The 17,967-nt window shown below is 38.6% G+C and overlaps 1 long non-coding RNA gene across 1 annotated transcript; it reads left to right on the top strand.

The window, feature by feature from the left end:
- The first annotated feature begins 1,309 nt into the window (after positions 1 to 1,309).
- Positions 1,310 to 15,029, top strand: LOC147581589 (uncharacterized). The gene is made up of 2 exons (XR_015249709.1): positions 1,310 to 1,499; positions 14,580 to 15,029. It is a non-coding gene; the product is annotated as an uncharacterized LOC147581589 (long non-coding RNA).
- The last annotated feature ends 2,938 nt before the right edge of the window (positions 15,030 to 17,967 follow it).

Below are 17,967 nucleotides of genomic sequence, written 5' to 3'. Positions count from 1 at the left end.
CCAGAGCTCAAGGTTTCCTTCAAGGTGGAGCCTGCGGAGGCGGGCAGACACTTCTCAGTTACACTGAGTCCTGGCAGGCCAAGTCCAATCACCTCTCGGGTTTTGCTCAAGAGTCTCTGGAGCTTACTTTTTTTTTTTTTTTTTCTTTTGTTGATACTAAGTAATTTATCAGAGTTCAGGACTTTGTCAATTCAGGTGTGGCTTTGTGGGACAGGATGGAGGAGGCAAAAGGCTAGAAAGATGGAGACTGAAAACAGAGACGGAGTTAAAAAATGAAAGAAATCTGTAGAATAGGAAAGAAGGTAAAGGAAACTTGTGAATTGCAGCAAGAACAGGTTGGGGTGGTGCATGAAGGGAGGAGCTGAGTACAGGAAAGCTGGGCAGAAGCAGAGTACAAACGTTGGAGGGCGTTTATCATTGTGGGGGAACATTCAGAATGTGGGCAGAAGAACAGCCTGCTTTGGGGAACTCCAGATTGCACATGTTGGGGAGAAATGTGATAAACTGAGCATTCAGTAGTCCTCTCCATAGCCTACCTGATAAATTCAGAGGTCTGATTGCTTCCTTCAAAACTGAACCTTTCTTATTCGTAACCTCTCCAGCCTACAAGTTAGAAAGAGCCTTGGGGCAGAGGTAGTCCTTGAGACCTAGCTATTTAGGAACCATTCTAGGGATCTGAACAGGGGAGAATTTCCGGTTTAGGTTTGGTTCCCACTGCTTATTAAATGAATGGCCCGTGGGTGCATTTCGCTGGATTGTCATTTGCCCCTGGGTAGCTGCTGTGTCCAGTTGAAAATGAATCCTAACACTTCATGGATTGAGCAGTTGAAGAACTATAAAGGTGGTTCATCAGCCAGCAAAATTTCCATAGAACACTGGTAGCAGCCAATTACCTTCCCCCACACGCAAATTCTTTTCATGTCCTGACAAGTCTTTGTAACAGTGCTCCCACTTCATTATTAACCTGTCTGTACTTCAGTTTTCCCCTCTGGATGATAACAATGCCTACTACCTCATGAAGTTGTTGAGAGGGCTAAATGAGATCATACATGTAAAGTGCTTAGAATAGTTCCTGAGTGTGATGAGTGTTCAAACACATTAACTTACATTATTTCACATCACATACTATAATTTCAAGTTACAACTTCACACAGACTGGATTTTGTCTTCTGCAGTACCTAGACTCCAAGTTAGCCTCAGTGATCCATCCCCACCTTCTAGTGTGTCACTTTAAGATTAGGTCATAAAAGACCTTGTAAGTGCTTGTCAGGCTGGGCTTCCAGTGCAGGTCTTTGAGGCACTACTGTGGGACCACCAGCTTCAAAATTGCAGTGCAGGTTCTGGCCCAGCAGCCGCCTGGGTGACTGCTAAGTGTTCTTCAGGGAGACAGCAGGGGCAGAGTTGCTGACCCTGTGAACAAAATGAGAGATGCTGAGGCAGGCAAGAAGATCTTTATTCAAAAATGTGCTGGGTTCTACTCCTGAAACCAAGACTACACTGTATGTTTACCAACTTGAATTTAGATTAAAAAAAAAAAAATGTGCTCGGTGCTAGATGGTGGAAAAAAGTGGGAAACACAAACAGGTCCAAATCTCTAAGGTCTTTTTGAATGAAAAATAGGATAAGCACCAGGATTTTCTTATTCCGATGCTGATAAAAACAAAGGCGTTATCTGGGGGAGAAGGAACTGATGGAATATTTGGAGAAACCAAAGAAATATATAGCTAGAACTAAAATGGTCTTTGCTGGTCTTAAAATGAATGAGAGAGAAGATCTTATTTGATATTTGAAATGGGCAACATCTTCATGAAATGCTCTTGCAACTTAAAAAATATTAGTTATAAGCCAAAATTTTCCTGTTTCAAATAGTGCATGTTTAAGGAAGTCATATTTGATCTTTCTTGATCAGCCTATAGTAGGTTTAACATTTAAAAATAAAAGTTGAAATAAAAAAATAAAAATAAAATAATTAAAAAATAAAGACCTTGTAGCTTGTCTTGGTTTGTGTGTGTCTCTCTCTCTGATCATTCACTCTGAAGGAAGCCAACTCTACATCATAAGCAAACCTGTGGAGAGGCCCACATTGAGAGGAACTGCAGACTCCTGCAACAGCCACACAATGAATGTGGAAGTGGATCCTTCAGACCAAGCGAAGCCTTCCAATGACTACAGCATTGGCCTGTAGCTTCAGTGCAAATTCATGAAACCATCTAATTAAGCCACTCTCTAGTTCCTGACTTACAACATTGAGGTAGTAAATTTGTGTTGTATTAAGCTACTAAGTTTGAAGAAATTTGTTACACGGCAATGGATAACTAATATACTTCCTCATTGGTCTTGTTTCTAAGCCAGTTTTAGCTAGGTTTTGTATACAGAAACTTTCATGTACTGGGTAACTTATTTAAATACAGATCCAGGACCTCGCCCCAGAGCTAGGGAATATAATGTCTGTGAGGCACAGGCGTCTGCATTTTGAGTAAGCACTCTAAGTGATTGGATTAAAGATGGGGTTACAGATCATGCTATCAGAAACCCTGCTTCAGGCTCTCCAGGTCAGACATTTCTGAATGCAATCGTCAATTTATCTCTTTAAAACATTAACTCTAATTCTTCATTTTTGGTTGCTAAAAATTCTTTGATGCCTACTCCTCCTTCTTGTCTAAAAATAAGCCTAAACCTCTTGTCAACTTTCAAGGACCAGGACAATCTAGAAGTAATCTTCCTCAGCTTTATTATCTTCCTAATACAAACCCTGCATCCAGATAATCTGACATTTTCCAGGCTCTTAAACCTACACAGGCTCTGCAGCTTCACAGTATGGCCTTCGTTGAAAATGTGTTGCCTTATAACTTGACTTCTAAAAATCCTACCTCTTCTTCAGGCATCAATTCTTAGGAATCCTTTCCTGTCGAGCCTCCCCTGTGTCAGAAGCAATCCCTACTTCTGTGTTTATAGCATTTGCATTACAAGTTAGCGTTTAACACATTCCAAGAACCAGTTAATGAACACTCACTAAGTGCCGGGCCCTGTGGTGACCCTGGGGTATGGCAGAGAGCAGACAGCCAGGGCTCCTGCTGCCATCCTTGATGCAGCAGTGCCTTGTACAGTAGCTGTGTGTATGTTTTATGTCTCTTTGAAATCATAAATGTCTTGATAGCAAGGACTAATTCTATGCTAGTTTCAGTCTTCATCAACACCCAGGCACACAATAGGTATTCAGTGCATGCTACTTGAGTGGATGTTGATACTCCAAATGAATGTGGACTGTACACAAATACTATAGTCATTCACACTATGTGGAGCCTGGTATCTCTTTTTTTCTCTCCTTGTTTCCCTTCCATCCATCTTGTCATGTGCCTCTTTCCTGTATTTGTAAATATCTTCCTTTTCCTCTTATTTCTGTAGTTCTTTTTCCATCCTCCTCACTTGGTCTCCCTTATCCTCTACCACCTTTTTTGTTTCCCCTCTCCTGTCTCCCAGTATTTTCTCTTTCAATTAGCATAATCTGAAACAGAAAATATATTTTCCCCCTTAATTTCAAAAGCAGACAATTAAAATGTTTCAGACTGCTCTCAAAAACATCAAGTGACTCTGTTACTTACTCATGAGGCCTTCAATTACTTTTAGCCTCCTTTTGGGCCAGTGCTCTCAATAGAAAGCATTTCCCCATTCCATGATCCAGGATGCAACACTCCTGACAGAATGGGAGGTCTGAACAACCAGGCCTTAGCAAGGGACAGGTGTGGAGCATCTACTGCTGGCTGGCCACTGGCAAGTCGGAGACATGTACCACATGCACCACCAGCACGTGTGTTCAGGAGGGCCCCAATGCCCATCTAGGGGAAGTATTCTAAGAGAAAAGCTAAATATCTATTTACGAAATGCTAATTTTTTAATGTGTCATTTGTAGTAATGGATACCATGAAACAAATAGCCTACATTTTAGTGGACATTAAATGGCATTCCATTTAGAATGTTGTTTAAGAGGCCTGCTACCCGGAGCTGTCATGTTCAGCCACGCGCATGGTGCTGTACAACTGGAGAGACACCAAGCAGACACTACAAAGCATAAGACACCCCGTGGGGACTTTTCATTTTTCCTAAATAAAAGTCAATTTGTGTTTAAGTTCTACAGAAACAAAAGTTCCTTTCAAATATTTTCTTCGTAAAAAACAAAATAGTATAAGTACCAATAATATTTTTCCTGCCATATTTTATCATCAACATCAGAAACCTGAAGCACATTTTTAATTTTTAAAGAAGTTATATATTTGTCATATTTATCCCATAGTGAATGTGAAGTAGATGTAAATGAAAAAGACTAAAACATTTCAACTTTACTCAAAATTGAGCAAATCTCAAAATAAATCTCTGTTAAGTCATCATTCACCAAAAAAACCCAACAACAACCAAAAAAAAAAAGGGATTGAAGGTATACTATGATTTCAATTGTTGGCCAGCAGTTAGGTTTGGTTTTGAACTTTTTTCATTTCTTTATGACTCTATGTGAGCTTTTATTCTTTCATCTTTCTTTGAAAATATCAAGAAGATTATTGGTCTTCACATTCATCTTTGAAATACTCTAATTTTAGTGTTTTCCCCTGAATTCTCTTTGTGAACTTGTTTCCTCAAAACCCATGCTCTGGGTTGCTGGTAAGACATTTCTTCATTTCTTGTATTTCTGTGATGCAGTGGTAAGCAGCTGGTGGCCCAGAGGAATCACTGACCTGGCTTGTGAATGGAATTGGACAAATTCTACCCCAAGTAATATGGGACATCTTGTGAATAGCCTGTATTAACCAGTGCTTTTGTACAGGTCAAAGCTCTGAGAAAGGGGCAGAAAGCTTTCCCTAGTATTGTGGCCCTCCCTGGACCTTCCTAGGCAGTTCTGAGTAGGTCTCCTAATGCTAACAAAACCAAAGTCTCATCTCTTCCTTGGACCAAATTCAGAATCAGGTTTTGATTTCCTAACTTCTCTCTTCTTGCATTCTTTGCAAAAAGTACACAAATTCATTTCAATTTTATAAGGGTTCACTGCCAGTGAGCACAGAAATAGTCTCAAGCACATATTAAAATAACCTACGGGGATTTAATATTTGTCCCTTTGTCCTCTCTGCCAAGGGGTTCTTATTTGATTGAAATGGAATCAAATTGCTTTTTAAAGCAACCCAGGAGACGCTAATGTGTGGCCAAAGTTGAGAACCACTAAAATATATGGAAACAAAGTTCATTGGTTATGGATTTTGAAGGAGTGGTAACGGCAACCCCTAGACTTTTACTAAAACAAACCTGAAGCTAGATATTCATTTGTTAGGTTCTGGTCTTAAAGTCCTACGACGTTGTCTGGAAATGGATGTTCCACCAAACCCAGCCTGCTACTTAAATGTGATACAAGAGGTGACAGTGTGTGGCTTGTTGTGGCAGCCTCAATATGTCTAACTTTCACTCCTTTCCTTCCTTTCACTGCTTTCTGGTTATGAAACCCGGGTGTTCCCTCTAGGCAATCTTGCTGAGGAAAGCACTTCTCTCTGTAGATCGAAGATTGCTCCCTCACACCAAGGGTTCCACATGTCCTCAGTCATGTCCTGGTCTTTCCTGGAAGTAGCTGGAGTTCTTCCCCCTAGCAAGTCTTGCACTCTCCACCAAACCATTTCCCTCTATTATACTGTTTTCCTGAAGACTTTTGTGTAACTGGAATTGGAGTTCATTCTGCCCTTGTGTAAGGTAACACACTTTGCCTCTTCCTCTTAAGGATATGTTTAAATAAGAGCCAGCTTATGGCCTCAGTGGTAAGTGCCATTGTTTAGTTTGAGACAGAAAGTTGGTTTTTATTGGCATGTTAGTATTTTAATGACAAGGAAGTTTGTACAGCATCCAGTAGAGTGGAAGGTTATGGCCAGTAAATGACAGATCATCTATACAAATAGGGAAATATGAAAGACAGAGGACTTTCCCTTATGGAATTTGTATCCGCATAGAATGTATATAACCACACTTGCCAACCCTCATTGGGATTAAATTGTACATCTTTATACGTTCTCATTAAAAGACAATAAATCGTATAATGTTTAGGACTAGAAGGAATCCAGCCATTATCTGGACCCCATTTTGCAGCAAAAAAAAAGAAAAAAGAAAAAAGAGGGGCGCCTGGGTGGCTCATTCGGCTCAGGTCATGATCTGAGTCTGTGAGTTTGAGCCCCGTGTTGGACTCTGTGCTGATAGCTCGGAAGCCTGGAGCCTGCTTCGGATTCTGTGTCTCCCTCTCTCTCTGCCCATCCCCCGCTTGTGCTCTCTCTCTGTCTCTCAAAAATAAATAAATAAATGTGAATTTTTTTTTTTTTTTAAAATGAGGCAAAAACAAGGTTAGCAATTGAAGGGCTAGTCATTGGCATATCTAGAAATTAAAAATTTTTTTCTGACACATAATCTTCACAAAGTTATTATACTATGTTAAATTAACTAGCTCATTTACCTAACTGAATTCAGGAAAGAGTGAAGGGAACCACTGCCTGTGTTTCTCTCCTAACATAAAGCATCTTTGTGCCTTGATGAAGAGGCAGATGGGAACTGCCTTCGAGGCTGCACTACTTCAGGGCCAGCTGTTTGTGTACAGGATTCACTCCAGTCTCTGCTCACAGCACTGAGCTCACATTACAAGACCTGCAGGTACATTAAACTTTCAACCCCCCTCTGGAGAAAACAAAGCTGAGACTAGGATCCTCTTAAGTATAATAAGTAGGTATTGGTGAAACAACAAATCAATTCTGAATGTTAGGTTCTGATCAAAGGAAGAAGCATAAGGAAAAAGAACGGAAAAATGAGAAGGAATAGGGAATAGAGGAATCAACACCAAAAGAATAAAGCAAGTGAAGGTGAATTTAAAAAAATGAATACATAACTTAGTTGATTTCTTAAGTAAGATTTCCTTTGGTGCTTTCCTGCGGAGCCTCAAATCCACTTTCCTTCCTTGTAGAGGAGTGGTTCAAACAACAGAGGAAGGAAGAATGAGTATGGCATTCAGACATGATTTTGAGAGTCTTTAGTGGAGGAAATATACATTTTGAAGTGATCATCACAGTAAGTCTAGTTGCTATACATCCTTATATAAAGCTACACAATTATTTTTCTTGTGATAAAAACTTCCAAGATTACTCTTAGCAACTTTCAAATATGTGATACAATACTATTGACTAGTTGTCACACTGTATATTCCATCTCCATGACTTTATTTTATAATTGGAAGTTTGTACCCCTTGACCCTTGTACTCCTTCACCCATTTTACTCACCCCCAACTCCCCTCCCCTCTGGCAACCACCAATCTGTTCTCTGTATCTATGAGTTTTGTTTTAATAAGTTCCATATGTAAGTGAAATCATATGGAATTTATCTATCTCTGTCTGACTTATTTTGCTTAGCATAATACCTTCATGGTCCATTAATGCTGCAAATGGCAAGATTTCATTCTTTTTTGTGGCTGAGTAGTATTCCACTGTGGATGGATGGATGGATAGATGGATGGATAGAGATAGATAGATAGATAGATAGATAGATAGATAGATAGATAGACAGACTAGCCACAATTTCTTTATCCATTCATCCATCAATGGACACATAAGATACTTTCCATACCATAGCTATTGTAAATAATGCTGCAATGAACATGGGAGTGCAGATATCTTTTTGCGTGTTTTCATTTTCTTTGAATAAATATCCAGAAGTGGAATTGCTGGATCATATGGTAGTTCTATTTCTACTTTTTTGGAGGAAGCTCTATATTGTTTCCATTGTGATTGCACCAATTCACATTCCCACTGATGGTATATGAGGGTTCCCCTTTCTCCATGTCCTCAATACTCGTTATTTCTTATCTTTTTGATAATAGCCATTCTGACATGTGTGAGGTAATTGTGGTTTTGACTTGCATTTCTCTGATGATTAGTGATGCTGAACATCTCTTCATGTGCCTGTTGGCCATTTGTATGCCTTCTTTGGGAGAATGTCTATTCAGATCCTCTGCCCATTTTTTAGTTGAATTGTTTTTCTTGTCATTGTTATTGAATTGTATGAGTTCTTTGTATTTTTTGGATATTAATCCTTTATCAGATATATGATTTGCAAATATATTATTCACTTCAATAAGTTGCTCTTTAATTTTGTTGATGGCTTCTTTCACTGTGCAGAAGCCTTTTAATTTGATGTAGTCCTATTTGTTTATTTTTGCTTTTGTTGCTATTGAGTTGAAGTCAGATAAAAAAATATATATTGCTAAGAGTGATGGCAAGGAGCTTACTACCTATTTTCTTCTCAGAGTTTTGTGGTTTCTGGTCTTGCATTCGGGTTTTTAATCTATTTTGAGTTAATTTTCATGTATGGTATAAGACAGTGGCCAAGTTTCATCCTTTTGCATGTGGCTGTCCAGTTTTCCCAACACCATTTATTGAAGAGACTCTCCTTTCCCCATTTTATATTCTTGCCTCCTTTGTCATAAATTAATTGGCCATATACATATGGATTTATTTCTGAACTCTCTATTCTATTTCATTGATCTCTGTGTCTATTTTTATTCCAATACCATGTTGTTTTGATGACTATAACTTTGTAATACAGTTTGAAATCCAGGAGTGTAATGCTTCTTGCTTTGTTCTTTCTTAGGATGCCTTGGCTATTCTGAATCTTTTGTGGTTCCATACAAATTTTAGGATTGTTTTTTCTATTTCTGTGAAAAATGACACTGTAATTTTGTTAGAAATTGTACTGAATCTATACATTATTTTGGGTAATATGTATATTTAATAATATTGATTTTTTAAACAATATTCATTCTTCCAATTTATGAGCACGCAATATCTTTCTATTTATTTGTGCTTCTTCAGTTTCTTCAGTGTCTTATAGTTTTCAGTGTACAGGTCTTTAACTTGCTTGGTAAAGTTTATTTCTAGGTATTTTTTTTTCATGCAGTTGTAAACAGGATTGCTTTCTTAATTTCTCTGATAGTTCATTGTTAGTATATACAAACACAACAGGTTTTTATACAAGCATACCTCACAGATATTTGTAGGTTCATTTCCAAACCACCACAATAAAGTAAATATCACAATAATTCAATCCAAATGATTTTTTTTTGGTTTTCCAGTGCATATATAAAGTTTTATTTATGCTGTACTATAGTCTATTAAGCTTACAATAAATTTATGTCTACAAAAACAATGTACACACCTTAACTAAAAACACTTTATTGCTAAAATATACTATCATTTGAACTTTCAGTGAGTTGAAATCTTTTTGATGATAAAGGGTCTTGCCTTCATCATATTGATGGCTGCTAGATGATCATGGTGGTGGTTGCTGGAGGTTGGGATGGCTGTGACAGTTTAAAGTAAGACAACAATGAATTTGCCACCTTGACTGATTCTTCCTTTCACCTGAACATTTAGAGGCCATTATAGAGTTATTAATTGACCTAATTTCAGTATTGTTGTGTCTCTGGGAATAGTGATGCCCAAGGAGAGAGAGGCAGAAGAACAGCCAACTGATGAAGAAGTCAACACACACACAATGTTTATTGACTAAATTTGCTGTTTTTTATGGGTGTGGGTCATTGTGCCCCCAAACAATTACAATAGTAACATCAAATATCACTGACCACAGATCACCATAATAAATATGATAAAAAAAAATTGGTAAGAATTACCAAACTGTGACAGAGACAGGAAGTGAGCAAATGCTGTTTTAAAAATGATGCTGATAGACTTGCTTAATGTAGGCTTGCTACAAAACTTAAATTTGTAAAAAACACAGTATCTGTGATGTGCAACAAAACAAAGTATGCCTGTATATTGATTTTATATCCTGAAAATTTACTGAATTTGTTTACTAGTTCTAGCAGTTTTTTGGTGGAATCTTTAGAGTTTTCTCTATATATAGATTTTTATAAGATCATATACACAAATAGGGAGAATTTTATTTCTTCCTTCCCAATCTGGATAACCTTTCTTTCTTTCTTTCTTTCTTTCTTTCTTTCTTTCTTTCTTTCTTTCTTTCTTTCTTCTCTCTTTCTTTCTTTCTTTCTTTCTCTTTTTCTTCCTTTTTGCCTAATTGCTCCGGCTAGGACTCCCAATACTATATTGAATAAAAGTGACTAGTGGACATTCTTGTCTTATTCTTGATTCTACACAAAAGATTTTAGCTTTTCACTGTTGAGTATGATGTTAACTGAACTCTTCCCATATATGGCCTTTATTACGTTGAGGTATATTCTGTCCACACTCTGTTGAGAGTTGTTATAAGTATATGTTGAATTTTGTCAAATGCTATTTCTGCATTTATTGAGATGATTGTATGATTTTTAATCTTCATTTCATGAATGTGGTATATCATGTTGATTGATATATAATGGTCTATTTTAAGTTGATAGCAAGTTAAACCTGAACACATTCTAAAGCTCTGCTTTCCACCCCCCCCACCCCGCCCCCAACGGGGTGTTATCTTGTTCTTTCATTTGGACATAGTCCTCTGTCTCCTCATTTTGCTGATTCTCTGAGTTTGTTTCTATGTATTAAGTGAAACAGCTAAATCTTTCAGTTTTGAAGGCGTAGCTCTATGTAGGAGATGAACCTTATCTTTAACCTTGCCTTAGGTCTTGATTGTCTCTCAAACTGTCTCTCTGATTGTTTCAGATCTGCTGAGTCTGGCAGCAGCCACAGGAGCATCAGGGAGTAGCAGGGCACCAACCCACGGAGGGGCAAGACACTTGCCCACCAGGTCACACAGGGGGTTGGTGTCAGCAAGATAGAGGGAAAGTGTAAAGATGCTGTCTGCCTTTGTTGGCATTAGAAGGTAGAAGAAGAGTGCCCCAAATAACATCTGCTACTGCCTTTGTCCCCAGAGACAGTCCCAACAGCTTTTGGCCCTTTAGCAGATGTCTTAATGTTAGCAAATGAATCTCCCTCACATATGATCTAGGTGTTTTTCAATCTGCTACTTTTGTGCTGGGTCCTGGATCAAAGGAGTCTGTGCATGAGCCATCTAAGAGAAGAATCTCCATTCCTTATAGCCCTATGTTTTCCTTGGATGTAAGATTTTTTGGGTTTCGAAGCCAGATGATTTGGGAGTTTATCTCTCAGATTAGGTCCCAAGGGTTGGGGTGATGTATATGAGGCACACAACTTTTGCTTTTCAGAGAGAAGCTCTGTGGGTGGGATATCCCTCTCAACTCTTTCTGTTGTTGGTCATGTGTGAGGAGTGAGGTTTTTAGAAAGACTGTGTCTCTACTTTTCTTACCTATCTGGGTATGGCCTTTTAATCCTTGATTGTGGAAGATCTGTTCAGCTAGTTTTCAGGGTTTTTAAAGAGGGAATTGTTGTAAGTGTAGCTACATATTTGTTTTATCTTTGGAAGGAGGTAAGTTTAGGGTTTTCCCAAGCTGCCATCTTGAACTGCCTTTTCTGAAAGCATAAGTGTTATTGCTAGTTTTGCTACATGGTGAGCAGCCCTCCTAAATTGGTTGAATAAAAAGTCTAGTTAAATGCCCAGGAAAAAAGACTCAAATCATCTGTTTTTTTTAAAACAATATTTCCTAGTTAGACTACAAGGAAGTAACATATGCAACTAGACAGATGACACTTAACAGTTAGAAATGGTAATTTAGTCTTCTGTGTGATAATGGCACCATAACTTTGTACAGATTAATACGTCAGAGCACTTTCAAATTATTATTTCATTCAGTTCTTACAACATGTTTAGTGAGATAGACCTTTGGTCTTAATTGACAAATGAAGACACTTAGTTACAGTCCATTTTAAGGATTTTCCTAATTTACACAGTAAGTACAGTAAGCTGTATTGCTACATGGTAAACTGGTAGTGGAGGGAGCAGAACTGAGATTCAGAACCTTTAACATCCAGTCTAAGGCTCTTTCCCCTATGCCCTACTCTCTCTGGCACTCTGTCATTTCCCCTGCATGTGTAGTAAAAGCTGGAACTTGGTCTTCTTATTTTTGTATCCCTGGAGCCTAGCCCAGTGCATGATATAGAGTAGGTACTTAATAACATTTTTGTTGAATAAATGAATGAATCTAAATTTGGGCTTGCCCAGAAAGAATCAGTACCTCTCTGAATAGTCTTGGTAAGCTTATTTTAGCTTTGTAGCCTAAGAAATTATCAACATGTTTTATGGAATTTTCTTATTCCCTCGAACAGCTCCTGTAACTTGAATGTTCTGAGATGAGATACTATTCTGTATGAAAGGAAGGGATACTCTTAGGGGGATTATATTGTTATCCTGCAACAGATTCATATACCTCTATGTTTATTTTCAAAATAAATACCTGTACTCATTTTCAAATATATACCTCTATATATTTTTCAAATTATCATTCATTACATGCAATGATACACATCTTTTATCCCTAGGATGTGAATGACACACATATAAGTAACTATTGTTTTTAAATACATGAACTCTGACCCAGAAGGATTATTATTATGATTGGTCTTGCAATTTTAGTAATGTACCATCTCAAATTGTTATTCCATAGTTTTATTGTCCTTGGTTGTCCAACTAGATTATAAATTCCTTTGGATCGACCATATGCATTTTGTTCATTTTACATCTCCCTCATGCCTAATAAAGAACCAAATACACAAAGATGGATTTCTGAGTACACAAATCAAGGCAAAGAATGTAGTATGCCCTTGAGAGAGCTGTTGTGAGTTTGAAAATGCTTATGAGACAATATTTGTTTTTTTAATTTTCATCTTGATCCAACTTAACAGATATTGTAGTTAGAATGGAATTCTGTTTTATTAAACTCACAATATTTCCTAAGAGTGTATATTTTTTGTAATGAAACTTTATGTTAGTAGGAAAATATAGACAGAATTGAGAAAGCTAATTCTAGGATATTTTAGTTAAGAAAAGAAGCCATATATGGCTCTCCTTCTCTTCCTTCTCTTCCTGCTTTTCCTTCTTTTCCTCCTCACCTAACATGTTTAAAATATCCAGGTGTATACTTTCCATTGCTAAAGCGAGAGGGAAATGAATGATTGTTTTTTCTTGTTTGTCAAACATGTAGCAAATGCCCATTTTTGCTGGGGAGGCAGCTAACAAAAAGAAACAGTCCCTGATGGCAATAAGCATAATATCTAAAAAGGAGAAATGCTATGAATAAAAACTATCGTAATATTTTTATTTATTTTTAAATATTTATTTATTTTGAGAGAGAGACAGAACGCAGGGGAGGGGCAGAGAGAGAGAGAAGAGACACATAATCTGAAACAGTCTCCAGGCTCTGAGCTGTCAGCATAGAGCCCGACATAAGGCTTGAATCCACGGACCATGAGATCATGACCTGAGCCCAAGTCGGATGCTTAACTGACTGAGACACCCAGGTGCTCTCTTAGCAATTTTAACAAAGGGGTAGAAAGTATAAATACCACAAAGGCCACAGAGACAAAGCTGTGAGTGCTCAGGAGAAGACAGAGTATATCAATCTGGTAGGATCCACATCTTGTGTATGGCAAAATCTGATGCTTGCTGATGGGTCAGGCTGCCTCCAAATGTACCACTTTGGCATACTGATTTTTAAAAAAAATTTTTAAATGTTTATTTACTTGGGGGGGAGGGGCAGTGAGAGGGAGACGCAGATCTGAAGCAGGGTCCAGGGTCTGATCTATCAGCAAAGAGCCCAACGTGGGGCTGGAACTCACGAACCTCGAGATCATAACCTGAGCCAGAGTCGGAGGCTTAACCCACTGAACCACCCAGGTGCCTCTGGCATATTGATTTTTTTTTTTTAATTTTTTTTTCAACGTTTATTTATTTTTGGGACAGAGAGAGACAGAGCATGAACGGGGGAGGGGCAGAGAGAGAGGGAGACACAGAATCGGAAACAGGCTCCAGGCTCCGAGCCACATATTGATTTTTTTAAATTAAAGTTACTTAAGCAACAGCCACTGAAAAAAGGGCACTTACCTTCCTTTGTACTCCTGAAAGCAGAAAATAAATGTCCCATGTGAAAGGTACTCTTCCTGTACCAGGAGGTAAAGAGAGAATTGAGGGTTGAGAAGGCTGTATGAATAAACTCTGTTACTTTGCTAATTTACTACCCCAAGCTCAAACTTCTTGGTCTTGTCACTTCTTTACAAATTTATTGTTTCTGAAAGATATAAAAGCTCCCTGCTCTGGTCACTTCTTTGAATATTATATTTTTATGAGCATATGAAATTAAATCTGCTTTTCTCCTGTTAATCTATCTTATGTCAGCTTAATTATTAGGCTATCCAAGAAACCTAGAAGTGAAGCAACATTTTCCTCCTTTACATTATCATAAAATTTATCTTACATTCCCTCCTTTTTTTTTTTTTTATAGTTTGTTGGTAAGGAAATGGTAAGAATTTGTGGGGCAGTTGGGGTTCTTAGTGAGGCCGAACACATAGTAGGATTTTAGAAACATTTTTTTAATTAGAAATGTTTAGTTCTCTGGTTTGATCTTTCCAGCTCATATGAGTTTTCTTTTACTGTATAACAAATGCCACAAAACTGAGTGCCTTTAAACAATAACACTTTAATATTTCTTAAGGGTCTTTGAGTGGCTGGATGGTTATTCTGCTGGTCTTGCCTGGGCTCACTCATGTGGGTCAGCGGAAACCTGGGACAGGATGGAACAACTGAACATCTCCCTGTACGTGGCCTTTCACTCTCAAGGAGTCTTCACATGGCAGCAGCAACATTCCAAGAAGACAAGTCCCAGCATATTGTAGTACATGTGCTGATGTCCTATTGGCTGAGGAAAGCCACAGGGCCAAGTCCAATTAAAATAGGAGGAGCTACACGGTGGCATGGATACTGGAACTATTAGTGTAACAATCTACCACACAGTCCAATATACAGAACTCTCTAGAATATGAACAGCATGCTCAAGGAAGCTCACAGTTGTATAGGAATGTATTCTCCTGTGTCCAGGGATGGTTTATTTCTGCAGCTGTCTGATGTGGAGTGACTGGACAACTAATAAATTATAATAAACCACTGTGGTACTTCCTATAAGGACTCTTTTTCCTTCCTCCTTCCCTTCCTTCCCTTCCTTCTCTTCCTTCCTTCCTTCCCTCCTCCCTTCTTCTCTTTCTTCTTCTTCTTCTTCTTCTTCTTCTTCTTCTTCTTCTTCTTCTCCTTCTCCTCTCTCTTTCTGTCTCCCTCCTCTTCCTTTTTTCCTTCCTTCTAAGAAGGCAATTCTTGCTCATGCTAAATTAGGGAGCCGTAAAGACTAGCTCTCAATCTAATGATCTTTGCACAAACAACCTTCCTCCTCATCTGTCTACTGTGGATATGTGGTCTCCAATTTCATCTACTTTAAACTAGACATTTGAGGATTTCTTGTATAACATTTTATGTGATTTTCATGTTTATAATTAATTAATGTGATATTTCTTTTACTTTTCAAAGCCATGAATGACCCTTATTCACTTCATAATTAATTTCTCATTAATTTTGTTTTTACAATGTTTAACATTAACTAGTAGAGCTAGTAAAAAGGAATGGCCCCACACCAGATCTTAGAGCACTGAACCTTACATTCTAAAAAATATATTTCCTCCTGTTTATTATTAACATTGATTTACCTTGTTTTAGCTGTTAATCTGACTATGAGAACATGGTCTGATATATGATCACTTGGGTTGTTTTTCAGAAAAGAGATGATCATTCCACATCAAACAAACCTCCATTTGTAACTATAAGTGAGTTCAAACTACATTTTAAATAGATTTTAGTTTTTATTATGCCTAAATGTATAATGTAACAAACAATAGAGTGCCAAAAGCAGCGGGATATTGAGTCCTTCTTTCTGTTGTGCCTTTTGTATGAGTCAGAATATCCCAGTGTATAAAGCCATTATGTGGGGGAAAAGTTAGGCTCTTCTAGAAGCCACATTAACACACTCAGCTTGCACAACCTGATTTAAACCAGGAAGTAACTTGGACATTTGAATAGCAGATCCTCAATCAAGTCATATTCTTTGTCTTATAAATAAGGTTGAGATTAAACAAAGAAACAAAACCAAACCTCATTACTTACCTCATGAGTGCAAATGCAAGTTTGTGAGATCTCTATCACCCATGGATTGCCCTGCACTTCATCATCATCACTATCATTTTTATTCAAATTGTTCTCCTTACTGGTCTTCAATGAGCAGATTTTGTTCAGGCACATGTACATTTGAAGGAAATGAAGAAAATAAGGGGGCATCATAGAAAATGTCATAGTCTTTCTTTTGGTTCAGTGAAGCAATTTTAAGGTGTAAGGATGTAGTGGCGAGTCACACATAATCAGATCACCGAGGCTTTTCTTTCCAGGAAACAGCTTTATTTGTGCCAGCATGGGATCAGCGTGCCAAGACCAAAAAGGCTGAGTCCTGAACACAGAGGGGTGTTGCCTTTTGTACAATTTTTGCTCCTTTGTCTCCCATATATGGTAACATACAGTCTGCATGAGCGGTCTGTGTTACAGAGTCATGAGGAATGTCATACACGTGCATGTAGCCAGGTTGCCTTCCCTTGTCCTGAGGTTTTCACCACATTCCTTAGGGAGGGGCTCTACCACATTCTCCCCTTTGATGCTTGGAACCCCTATTTTGGGTCAAAGAGCATCATCTTGGTTTAGGGGTTTAGATTTCCATAACATCATCACATGCGTGGCTGTTTTCCTTTCGACCATTACCTCAGTGAGGTTGGAGACAGACCATATAACCAGGGGAGCTAGGCAAGGTAGGATTAAACAAGCTCCCAAAATCAAGAAGATAATACCTATGAGGGTTTTAAATCCCCTGAGAGTTGAAAACCATCTTCCAAATACCTCCCCGGGGTCCCAACCTTTCCAGGTCTGGACTGGGACCTGAGCAACCTTTCTCGTTCGATCTGTGATCTCCTCTTGACTTTTCCTTCACCATCTATCTGTAGGCAGCAGTTGCTTAGGTTAAACTTTCCACAAACTCCTCCCTCAGAGCAAGCAAGCAATCTAAGGCCAAGCGATTTTGACAGATAGTATTGTGCATTTTGGTTTGCTGCTTGGCTAGTAAGTTAAGAGCTCTGGAAGTTTCATTGGTTATAATTTCTACATCTGCTTGAAGTCTGATTATGTGGTTTAGCATGTAAGTGGGAGCACGGTAGCCCCAGGACCCATCCTCTGCCCAAGTGACAGGGCCATAATATTGTATTATATGCTCAGGAGGCCAATCATCATCTTTCCAATTGCCAGTTCATAGGGCACATAGTTTCCTTTGAGTCTCCCTGTCTCCGTGAACTTGGACTTCCAAATGTTCCCCTCTGGCAAGTGGGAGCAGGAAGAAAGATGGACAAATCGTTCCCAGCACACATGACCCTGACCAGCCTGAGGGAAGTACTGTATAGGCTGTCCTTCCACATATCCAGTATAGTTCACCCAGGGCCTGCCACTCGATGGCTGCATTAACATTGTCCCAAGCCTCTTAGAGATGAGAGAAGTTAGACAAGGGGTGGGGATCTGGTTCTAGGAGATCTGGGGTCCACCACCATTGGGTTTCCCAGGAAGTTGAGTTATAAAATCTTTGGCCTAGGCCTGTTAACTTCCAACAGAGATGGCGAACTTTTTTCCCCATTAGGCAAGGCAGTTTTTCCCAATAATTGAGGTTTTGAGGAGCCAAACCCCAGTAGTAGGACTGTGGTATTCTATTCCATTATAAGGTTCACAGGGATCTAATTCTTTACCTCCCATAGTCATTAATCCCCCACGTTGGTTCCCCCTTATAGCAAGAAGAGATCTTGAGAGTCTGGGCTATAGTCTCTACTAGGGCTAGAAACAAGTTCCTTGCTGTGACTGAAATGGGAGGATGCTACTTCTTATTTCTTCTTTGACAGAGTGGAAGACTTAATGGGACATGGTTGGATGGGTGGTAGTGACTCTTTTGAAATGTAGCACAGTCCCTGGGTGGTGCT

Source organism: Puma concolor, chromosome B1, assembly GCF_028749965.1.
Source record: "Puma concolor isolate L17-30 chromosome B1, mPumCon1.1.hap2, whole genome shotgun sequence".
NCBI classification, from domain to species: Eukaryota; Metazoa; Chordata; class Mammalia; order Carnivora; family Felidae; genus Puma; species Puma concolor.
The sequence above is the reverse complement of the archived record's forward strand: the minus strand, read 5'-3'. Positions and strand labels throughout refer to the sequence as shown.